Here is a 12,457-nt window from a genome sequence, read left to right as displayed (position 1 = left end):
AAGGACGGATTGATGAGAGATAGAGTAACTAAGGAATACTATAATGTACGGTTCCCTTAAGTGAATTGTAGAACATCATAAGGTACGGTGTACTTAAGTAGAATACGAAATATGGTAAGGTACCACGCGCTTAAGTGATTTTGGCATATTATAAGATATGGGCCACATACACTTGAGTGGGCTTTTTAGCTTGCAGCCCACACAAGTGGTTCTATAAATAGAACCCTTGTGTAGAAGCATTTGTAAAGTTGCAATTTCGTTTCTCTCTCTCTCTCACTCAAAACCTTCATTCGTAGCAGCTAGCACTGAGATTGAAGGAATCCGTTCGTGTGGACTGAGTAGAGGCATTGTCATCGTTCAACGTTCGTGATCGCTCCGTAGATATGCATCAAAGGTTACAATCACCACAAGAGGTAACGATTCTATCACTGATCATGCCCATTCGTAAGAATCATTAAAGGAGAAATTTTAAATTCCGCTGCGTTTTGGATCGCTCTTCTCCTTCACGGTTGGTGTTAATCAATTAAGGTAAATAAGTGGATTTCAAAGTTAACAAGGATGGGGTTATGAGATTCCGAGATAGAGTTTATGTGCCAAACTTGCTAGGGCTTAAGAAGAGAATTCTTGAGGAAGGTCACAGAAATGGTTTTAGTATTCATCTCGGTGCTACAAAGATGTATCAAGATCTTAAGAAGATGGTTTGATGGCCATGTATGAAAAATGATGTAGTTTATTTTGTATATTCTTGTTTAACTTGTCAGAAGTCAAAGATCGAGCATCAGAAACCATTTGGATTGATGTAAACTTTGAGTATTCCTGAATGGAAGTGGGATAACATCTCTATGAATTTTATGGTGGGTTTTCCTAAGACATTAAAGGGAGGTGATTCAATTTTGGTTGTGGTGGATATATTGACTAAGTCTTATCATTTTATTCTGATAAAGATCAATTACCCATTGCAGAAGTTGACAGAGGTTTACATCAGTGAGATTGTGAAGTTGCATGGAATTCCTTCAAGTATTGTTTCAGATAGAGATCTGAGGTTCACATAGAGGTTTTGGGAGGGTTTGAAGGAAGTCTTGGGAGCTAAGTAGTGGTTGAGTTATGCCTACCATCCGTAGATGGGCGGTCAGATAGACATGACTATTCAATCTTTCAAAGATTTGTTAAGAGCTTATGTGTTGGAACAAAGAGGTAATTGGGATAGTTACTTGTTATTGATCGAGTTCACATATAACAACGGTTACCATTATAGTATTGGAATGGCACCTTATGAGGCTTTGTATGGAAGGAGGTGTGGAACTCCTTTGTGTTTGCATGAATCGGGTGAAAATGTTATGCTTGGACCTGAGGTCGTTCAACAAACTACAAAAAAGATCAAGATGATTCAGGAAAAGATGAATACTTCACAGAGTATGCAGAAGAGTTATCATGATAAGCAAAGAAAGGCACTTGAGTTCAAGAGGGAGATCATGTGTTCTTAAGAGTCACTCTGATGACTGGTGTTGGTCGTATGCTAAAGTCTCGAAAGCTCATGCCCCATTTTGCAGAGACTAGAAGAGGTGGCCTACAGAGTTTCCTTACCACCATCTCTTTTGAATCTTCATGATGTCTTTCTTGTGTCGCATCTTTGGAAGTATATTCCTGATCCATCTCATGTGATCCAATCGGATGATGTGCAAGTGAGAGATAACTTGACTGTTGAGGCATCATCCTTGCAGATTTAGGATCACAAAGTAAAACACTTAAGAGTTAAACAGATCACTTCGGTGAAGGTAGTGTGGGGAGGACCTGCTGGAGGGAGCGTGAAATGGGAGCTGGAAAATCTGATGCGAGAATCGTATCCTGAGTTGTTTATTCCAGGTAATTTTTTAGGGATAAAATTCTCTAAGTGGGGGAGAGTTGTAACACCCTAATTTTTAAATTTATTAATTTTATTAATTTTTATGTGCTTAAATGATTTATAGCTGTTGAATCTAGCGAAAATATACCTGAACACATTGTATGTTAGAACATACAACAAAGCCGCCATTGGACTTTATTTATTCCCAAAGGAAAGGGAAAACATCGATAAAACCCGAAGGAAAGAGAAAATGGGTAAGGAAGTCGGTTATGTAATGGGAAGGTATTAGCACCCCTAACATCCGTTGTACTCAACATGAACCGTTTTGATTGTTTTATGCTCGATTGAGTGTAATATCTAAAGACTACTCACGAAAGAATAAAGGAAAGAATGGAATAGATAGAGTGCTTGGAGAGGATTAAGACCCTCATGCCTACGTATCCTTATAGTGCAATAGAGAATTAAGAGCTTCGTAGTTCATAAAACTAATGGTAGGAGGTGAAAGAAGTGTGATAACAAATATGGTTTGAACCAAAGATAATATGGTTTGACTCCAAAAAGGGGTGAAATCTGAACCCAAGAGTAAAACTGACATTAACCAATATGTGGGGAGCCTGAAGCATGTAACCATTATATATGGTATGGCCAAAAACAAAGGAAATTAAGTGCTTGGCATCAACGCAAACATCTCTTCGTCTAAAAGCAGACACAAGATGGAGCTCAAAGGAATAGTGTATTTGGCTCAAAGAGCGAGGTTATATCATATGAAGTGAATGAAGGTTGTAGGTATGAATGAAGGTATTGAAAATAATGAATTATGATAGATGAATGATTGGAGAATGGGAAGAATAAATAAATATGCTCGCGGAGGATTTGAACCCTCGTGCCTATTTATTCTCATTGTGTAATGATAAAGTCAGAGCTCCGTAGTTCGTGGAACCACAAAAATAAAGAAAAGTATTGATTGGATTGCTCAGAGGTAGAGCAAATTTCTTAACAAGCAAGAGTGTGGCATTAATAAATGATGGTAATCAACCACAAGGTATTTATGAAGACATGGGAAGAACCAAGGATGCTACCAGAGTTTGAGACTCTACAAGGTAGGAAAAGATATTTGCCAGGGTTTGCAACCTCATAAGGCAGAATGAGAGATAGCCAAAATTGGTAACTCCATAGGGAAAGAGCATAAAGATATGCCATAGTCTGTAACTATACAAGGCAGAAATAGATCACTAGAGTCTGTAACTCAATAAGGGTAAAGGAATTGAATGCCAGAGTATGTAACTTTATAAGGGCAAAAAGAAATGATGCCAAAGTCTATAACTATGTAAGTAATGTCAAAGATTGCCAGAGTATGTACTCCATGGGCAAGAGAGAGCTTGCCATAGTCTGTTATTCTGTAGGGAAAGAATGCCAAGGTATGTACCTTATAAGCAAAATCAAAGGGTTGCCAGAGTCTGTAACTCCATGGGCAAAGAGAAGTGATGCCAAAGTCTGTAATTGTGTAGGAACTAAATGGGGAAGCCAGAGTCTGTAACTCCATGGGCAGAAAGAAATAGGGTTTTGCCAAAGTCTGTAACTGTATAGGCAATTTCAAAGGTTACTAGAGTTTGTAACTCCAAGGGCAAAAAAGAGTTTGCCACAGTCTGTAACTCTGTAGGGCAAGAATGCCAAGGTTTGTACCTCATAGGAAAATGAATAAAGGGTGCGAAAGTATGTAACTGTATAGGTAATGGACGAGGCAATTGATTAGGAAATGGGTGTGTGACCCTAAGATAATGATACCAAAATATGTATGAACATCAAGGAGGAGAGTCTGGCACTGAATCCAAGAGAAGAGTAATAGCGCTTCACTGTTGAAGTGTTGAATGATTGATGCTTGCTTGAAGAAGACTTGTCAATTATATGATTCAAATTGCACTAAAGTCTATGAACGAAGGCGGATACTTTGAGCAACTAGGTCATTTGTCCCGTACCCAAAGATATTCTAGACAAAGATAGGAATGCTCCACTCTCATCATTCTTCGTTACTTAAGGCTCATGGCATACAACTTGAATCAGAATTGACAAGTTGCTGATAGAAGATCCTGAGTGTTGATCTTGATGATACAATATTTTTTGTTATGGAAGAAGACTTGACAATCATTTGATTCAAATTGTGCTAAAGTTTATGAATAGAGGTGAATACGATGAGCAACTAGGTCATTCGTCATGTACCCAAAGATATTCAGAATGGGTTAATGGAATTATCCACTCTCATTTTTTTTCTATTTCTTAAGGCTCGTGTCACATAATCTGAATTATGATTGACAAGTGTTTATACCTTTGTTGTGCTTGAGAAGTAGTCCATTTTGTCAGCTATGCTTGATTGGTGTAAACTTTGAATTCTTGATCTTGGATTTGAACCTTGAGGTCTTGAGCTCCTGAGATCCAATACAGCCTGAACACAAAGGACTTTCCCTATCAAGTGATTAAGGATCTTTTGATCACTTGAATAGACTTGGAAATTTAAGCATAATGCAAATGATTTGGTTTATCAAAGTGAACTTTGATTAACACAACCAATGGGAAAATATCAGTTGAATTATATACACAATAAACCTAATGACTGGATCAGTCCAATTGCATCTATACAAACTCTAAGCCAAGGGAACATGCATTTCAAAATTTAAAATCCTAAGTACTAAGGTTAATTGCACAATTATGAATCAGAATCTAGTTGAAACTAAACAATCCTAATTATCTAATTATATTCTAACAATTTTAAAATCTAATTATCCTAATCTAATTAGAATTCTCAATATCTAATTATCTAAAATTCTAATCTAAATCTAAAATCCTAATTAAGTTCTAAAACCTAATTACTTTAATCAATTCTAGAAGTCTAATTCTAAAATTCCAATTATTTCTAATTAAACTCTAATACTTCTAAATCAACCTAAATTCTAATTATCACTTAATTAACCTAATATTCTAATATTCTAATTCTAAATCTAATTGTAAAAGTCTAATGTCCTAATTCTTAACATGATCAACCTAATTATCCTAATTAATCCTAATTCTAAATCTAGTTCTAAAAACCTAATTAACCATTAACTCTAATTATACATGATTTCTCCAATTATCACCTAATTAGTCATGAGAAAATAAAATGAAAATAAATAATTAAAAGAACAATAGGGAGGTGCAGGCCCACTGAGGGCGGTAATGGACAGAAGGGCGGTAGACGGTTCGTTTGGGCCCTAGGGCCAAACATCCAAACTCCATATGCATACATGGAAGAACACGCATAAGCTGAAAGGCAACGAAACGCTCATGCAGAGAAAGACTGCAAACGCGAACCATCAGCTCCAAGCCAAAAACGCTTATTTAAAAAAGCTCGGATCCACAACGTGGTTGGCCTCTTCGCTTCAGCATCATTTTCGCGCTTTGGAGTATCACCAACATCACGGATTCGTGGATTGCGCATCGTCATCCCTTCGTTATCCTACGCGCAACATACAGAAGAAAAAACGGTATCGAAGACGAATTGAAGAACTTACCGAATCGAAACTCCGATTACAAATAGGTATGAATTCTTTCTCCTTCCTCTATTTTGATTTTCTTTCTCTTCTTCTTCCTCTGTGAGCTTGAGTTTCTTCGTGAGAGAGATAGAATCGTGCGGTTGAGCTTATGCAGTAGTGCGTTATTGTTGCGTGAAATTGAGAGCGAGGTTGAGAGAATTGAGGTCGTGAAAATTTGAGAGATTCTGAGAGTGAATTGTTGTGAATGATTGATGTTTCATTCCCTTGCATTTTTGTGATTGATGCCAATTGCTTCTTCGTTCTGAACCTTCTTTTATGAATGATTGAACATTGAATGAAAGAAAGTGGATTCTGAAAAAATTGTTGAATGGAAAATATGTTCAATGAAATATTGTGGACTCAACTCTCTCATTTGAAGCATGTGTTATGCATTTATAGGATTCAATTCTGTTAGAAATTCAACTGAAATTTAGATTTAAATTCAATGGTAATTCATTAGTTGGTTAGAAATTCAAGAGTTGGTTGAAACTCAAATTCAAATGAAATGAAAATTCACCTTCGTGTTTTATGAAATGACTTTTTGTTAGTTAGGAATGGTTATGTTAGTTGAAGTTAGGAAATTCAGTTGTATAGGAGATGCTAAAGTTCTGTTATGCCAAGCCTATGTTAGTTGTAGTGAAGTCACACTCATGTTCTGTTAAAAGATGATGCAGACTGAATTGTTTCAAGTTTTCTGTTATGCTTTTTCATCTGAAATGCTTGAAATTGTTATAATTATGTTTTTGAATATTAGACTGTGTAGGGAACTGTTTGGATTGAAGGGTTGCTAATCTTTTGAAGGTTTGAATGGTACTGTTTTGAGTTCGCGTTTGTGCTACATGATGCATTTTCTGTTAGTTATGAAGATCACTCTAAGCCACTGTTAATGGATTGATTAACCTATTAGTTATTTTTAACAACATGTTAGAAAACACTTTGGCAATTGTTTATGCATTAGTTAGTTGAAGTGGGATTAATAATAACTGGTAATTGGTTAATTGTTAGAATTAGGTTTATTCATGTTTCAGAAAAGGTTAATTGTATTGATGAAAAACAATTGAATTTCCTTGTATTGCTTTTATGTTTAAAAAGGTGATGTGAATTGAAAAATGTTCATGGCAATTATGCTTGGTGATCATTTGTGTAAGTGAATCTAATGGTGTGTCATGTATGATTTGCATGACTTGTTTGGCTTGGCATTGAGATTTGATCAAGGTGTGATATGAAGGCATGAGTCAAATGGATAAGGGCTTGAAGATCAAGATGAGGTGGTTTGGGCAAGAAGAGATAATGGGGATTAGGACTTAGGAATAGGTGATTGACTTTGGTCAACTGGTTGACCAAAAAGTCAATAGTTGACCAAAGCCAACTATAGGTTATAGAATATGGTTTTCTTAACGTAATTGTATGAAGTTGCATTGGGTACTTAAAATTCACATTCAATGATTTGTAATGTGGAAAGGTTTATTGAAGTGAATATAAATCGATTTCCTCTTGAATGAACCATGACTTTTATGACTTTCCCAAATATGTTTCCTTCAAGCAAAATGAATGAATCTTGATCTTGAATTTGAATATGGATCTTGAATTTGTATGTTGGATAATAACAATGAGCCCTTGAAGTGAAATGAATCATGAGTCTTCATTATGAATCAATCTTGAATGAAACATAATGCATGACTTGGATCCACACCAAAAAATGGACTATTGCAATGACCAAAGCCCCATAAAAAGAGTGTCCAGTCAAAATTCAACTTCCATGGTTGTCCATCCATACTTGCAATCCCTGATTAAACTCCAAAGTCGAGATACAATCCACGTAACCTTTGGGTGCCAAAACCAGGAATTAGGGTTTCAGTTAATCACAAGTTAAACTGACATGGCCATAAGTACCAAGTATCCCTGATTTAGGGTTTCAAGATGCAAACCAAACTGACCAGATACCACATTCCATGAACTAGGGTTCCATAGTTAAGCCAAGATCAAGATGCAAATGATACAATCAAGGACCTCAAACCAATAAGTAAGGCTTCCAAACCAGATGGTCCACCAATGGCATGAACTAAGAAACTAGGGTTTCCAATACCCTAATGCAAACCACATGATCCATAGACACCCAAGGTCAAGAACTATGGCTTTATGCATAGGTGAACACCATGATGCAATCTTCATGAATGAAGGTACCAAACAACAAGATTTAGGGTTTTATGCATAAGTGAATCACATGATGCCATCTCCATGCCAATGCCTCAAGGTACCAAACAACAAGAAAAGGTTTTATGCCGACTCTATTTTTTAAGTTGTTTCCGATTTTAGCGACGGTTCGGTGTTGTTTTGTTGTGTTTGATGAGTTGGTGAATACTTTAACGCCCTAGACTATTTTCGGGATTACCGATTGGCCCCATAAACCCACACGGTTCTTTTCAGCATGTTTTGTCCTCACTCACACTCTTTTCGGGAATCTTCTCAAAAGGTCACTCATCCAAATACAACTCCAAGTCAAGCACGCTTAACTATGAAGTTCTTATCTGTTAGGATATCGAAAAGAAGATGCATCTCGTTGATATAGGTAGTACTAATTAATCCTTATAAGTCTTTCTTCAACCGTGCAGTCACATACCTGCACAGCCTCGGGATCCCTCTCATTCCGATGTGAATTCAGTTTTTCCCTAGAAGCTATTAGGAGTATCTCATTGTCATGCCTCGTGCACCGACAACCACTCCCTTGCCCTTGGGTGTTACATGTAACAACTTTCCGCCCTCTTCGGCCTCGGGTGTTACATGCCCACCAGTTTCCGCTTGGTTTGTCCCCGAACCACATTGTACTGTGAGAGGTCTGCTCTAATACTGTTTGTAATGTCCCATACTACTTTTAGGATTATCGACTGACCCCTTAAACCAACACGGGTCTTTTCAATATGCTTTGTCCTCACTCACATGCTTTCCATGAAACTTCGCAGAAGGTCACCCACCCAAATACTACTCTAAGTTAAACACGTTTAACTATGGAGTTCTTATTTGTTAGGCTACCGAAAAGAAAATGCATCTTATTGGTATAGGTAATACCAATTAATCCTTATAAGTCTTCCTTCAACCATGCAGTTCCATACCTGCATAGACTCAGAATCCCTCTCATTCCGATGTGAATTCATTTTTTTCCTAGAAGCTGCTAGAAGTGTCTCATAGTCATGCCTCACGCACCGACAACCACTCGCTCGCCCTCGGGTGTTACATGTAACCACTATCCGCCCTCTTTGCCCTCAGGTGTTACAAATACAATTGATATCCTTTATGTATTGTGTGAGTACTTTGTGGATGTATGAGTATATGTTATTGAATACTTATATGATTATGCATTGGTGAGTCGCAGTTATAAAGTGTGATTATTTATGTTGAAATGGTGACCTTATTGGTGAGCATGTGGTTCGAAGGGGAACCGGTGAATGTTTATTACATTGGCATGTTGTTGTATTGTCATGCATCATAGTATACGGGCTTCAGTTTAGTGTTGTGTCGTTGGTTCAGAATGGGGCACTAATGGCAAGTCGTTGTTCAAAATGGGGATCAGTAACAACTCCTAATTCAAAAGGGATGATCATTGACATTTATGGTCAGAATGGGGACCATTGGTGAGTGGACTAAATCAATAACATATCTCTGATGTCTAAATTGGTACCACATGCATATAAAGTCAAGGAGTTGATGCATTGCATACATATCTGTTTTACGATCGAGTTATTATTATTGTTATGTGAATTATATTCATGAATTAGTGATTCTTTGATTGTGCTCGATTGAGATATGAGTAAATTGGCATTGTTGTGAATAATTCATACATTGATGATTATTATGTATGATGTTACCCTTGCTATCTTTTACACCGTTAATATATTTGAGCGTATTCTAACTCATGTTTGCTTGTTTGTGGTATTCTTTACTCTCTTGGAGTACATATAATCAGATAGAGGAGTAGTTGTTATTTGAGCTTGAGGATGGCGTTGAGGCCTCTTCATTTATGTATTGTTTTCCCGCGTTATTTAATCTTGTTGAACTCTGATTTGTAACATTGACACGGGTTTCTTTGTTATATGATGTGTTTTCTTGAGATGTTTGAATTATTTTATTAAGTTCTTATGTTGATACAAAATAAATGGTTTATTTTTCATTTTTGATGTTCCGTTTCTATTTAATATATGTTATAATTAGAGAAGTGCTTTATTGGGGACTTCATCCATTTTTTTCACTGTCATGAACCCCTAGGACCGGTCTTTCGCTCTTCGGCTCCCCTTTTATCATCATTGATCGTGAGGCGTTCCTTCTCATAAATTTTTAGCTATGATCTTTTGAGTTGGATGATCCTCCAATAATTGAAAAAACAATTATGTTTGTTGACGGATTTGAGTTCAAGGTTGGGGTGATTCTAGTTGTAGAATCAGAGGTCGCCATTCCTAACGAGTAGGATCGTCATTAGAGAGGTATGACTTTCGAAATTTAATGAATTCAGTGCAGAAGTTTACGAGAACCGAAATTTGATTCTCAAAATGGCGTCATTGTTCCGGTCACAGAATGAGAGATCAGTAATGTGGAGGGAGTGAATCCTTCAGGTACAGTAACACGAATCTCCAATGTAGTGAAGCAGGGTGGACATGCAAGGTTAATACTCCAATGCCTATATCAGTGAGGTTAGAGAGTTGTGATTTGTAAGAGTGAGAATGGGATCATATATATTATGGTGTATGGCTTATATATGGTAGACAAGTTAAAATTGTGTCTGTTTGATCCCGCGTGCATCATGGAAAGTCGTTCGATCAGATATGACGGTTGATAGTGAAGGTAGAGAAAAACAAGAAAGGGGGGTATGAATTGTTTTTCTCAGGAATTAAAAACTTTTGCAACACCACACACACAAAATAAATGCTAACAACACAAGGAATTTATCCTGGTTCGCTTGAAATTCAAAGTTACTCCAATCCACCCGGCCAAGGTGATTTCGCCTTCAATAAGGACTTAATCCACTAATCTCAACAGATAATAAAAAATCGTCTAAGAGTTTAACAATCTCTTAACCCTCTCTCGTCTACAGATTTTGTGCCAGCTGTGGGAGTTAAGGGTAGTAAATTTGTTATCCTTTCCATAGCAGTCTTGGAGCATAATCCATTGTTTCCTTAAAAGGAATTGTACTATAATTTGAATACTTCCAGTGTAAGTTTCTGATCATGTGATATATGATGGTGTGTTGAGCATGTATCAGAGTGAGCATGATCAGAGTCTTCAGAGTTAGAGTTAAGATATCTTTTGCGGTCTTCAGATTTCTCTTGCAGAACCTTTAGATATCTCTTGCAGTATTCAGATATCTCTTGCAGAGTCTTCAGATATCTTTTGCATTCTTCAAATATCTCTTGTAGAGTCTTTAGATATCTCTTACAGTCTTAAGATATCAAAGCTTGAATTTCGGCATCAGATTCTTCAGGTGATTGCTCCTCATATGTGTTCTTGTTCAGAGTCAGATATGGTTTCTCTTTGTGTTACGTCAGTGTTTCTTGGACTGGATCAGATGCCAGATATTCGTTTCCTCAGACTCATTTTAACTTAGAATCCTGCACACTAAAGAAAATTATTAGGGTACCAGATTGTTTCATTCTTTGTTATCATCAAAACTTAGAGATATATTGCAGAATCAAAATCTTGTTCTAATAGATAGTGGATTTGCAACTCGAATCAGGTGTCATACCCTTTTAGCGAGGTTCTACTTATTTGTTGTTCTTTTTCGTGATGGTGCTTTAGGTTGGGCCTTGTAATTGGCCTTATCTTTTTGGATCTTTGGACAATCCAAAACTAATTCAATAAATTAATATTAAAAAGTTAATAGTAATTTTTTAAAAAGGTTAACAAAGAAGTGTAAAAATTAATCTAATAAATCTGTTGTTTTGACGATACTTATAGTTTTGACCACCAAAATTTTCAAATTTCAAAATATTTAAAATAATAGTTTTTATATATCTAACTTACAAACATTACTTATATTACTTATATGTTTTAGTTTTTTTAAAATCATATGAAAAGACAAAGATAGAGAGAAGATCAGTTTAACACCTCTGGTGGTTGTCGCCTTGGGACTGAGATGGCAAGGTAGTCAGGCACGGGATCTTAAATAGGATCGGGCGGCCTATTAAAGATCGTAAAATTAGGATTGTAGCACGACACTTAAGATCTTACCGAAGGGTAAAATGGTAATTTCACGTGGAAAAAATATGAAAATTTATAATACATGAACAAAATAACCTACAAATCATAACACGTAACCAATTTAATTAACAACTCATAACCATAATTTTATAATTCAATAAGTTCAAAAGACCAGGTTCAAAATAAGTAGCTCAAAAAACATAAATATAACAAACAAGACATAAATCTAACAAACAAGTCTAATCATCTAAAATATTATGTATTCTCATATCATGATAGTCATATGGATCCTCCTCCTCCTCATTCTCTTCCAATTCAAAGGCATCATCTTCAATAATGGAAGGAACATCTAAATCATTACCAATACCACTAGCATCTTCTCCAACAACAAGGGTAATATCTTTATCATCTTCATTATCCTCCACATTCTCAATCCATTCTTCCCCTTCATTTTCAGAATCAATTTCATCAACCTCATAGTTAGCATTCTTTCTATTTTTCTTCTTTTTTCCCAATTTTGAGTTAGTCATCACAAAAACTATTCATCGTGTTTTGTTTTAAGTGATTCTGCTTCTTAGTGTGAACCTAGATGATTATAACACAAATGATTAAAACACAATAGATATTTAGAATACAATTGTTCAATAAATTTGAAAACTTACCCTTTCAAAAGTACTTCAGTTCCTTTCACATCCTGATGAGCTACATGTCAAGCTAAGAACTCTCAAAGCAAACCATTGCAATTCAGGATGACCGCCTCCATAAGAATCCCACATTGTGTTGGTGTTTTAGTTTGAAGTGCAAATGTAGAAAACTCACTACCAAAAGATCCAACTTTCCCTTTGAAATCCTCAAGTTGAAGATC

General features: G+C 36.2%; 1 long non-coding RNA gene across 1 annotated transcript; it reads left to right on the top strand.

Annotated features, from left to right (window-relative positions):
* The first annotated feature begins 5,046 nt into the window (after positions 1 to 5,046).
* LOC127105486 (uncharacterized) lies at positions 5,047 to 6,909 on the top strand. The gene is made up of 2 exons (XR_007795014.1): positions 5,047 to 5,411; positions 6,161 to 6,909. It is a non-coding gene; the product is annotated as an uncharacterized LOC127105486 (long non-coding RNA).
* The last annotated feature ends 5,548 nt before the right edge of the window (positions 6,910 to 12,457 follow it).

Source organism: Lathyrus oleraceus, chromosome 7, assembly GCF_024323335.1.
Source record: "Lathyrus oleraceus cultivar Zhongwan6 chromosome 7, CAAS_Psat_ZW6_1.0, whole genome shotgun sequence".
Lineage (NCBI taxonomy): Eukaryota > Viridiplantae > Streptophyta > Magnoliopsida > Fabales > Fabaceae > Lathyrus > Lathyrus oleraceus.
The sequence above is the reverse complement of the archived record's forward strand: the minus strand, read 5'-3'. Positions and strand labels throughout refer to the sequence as shown.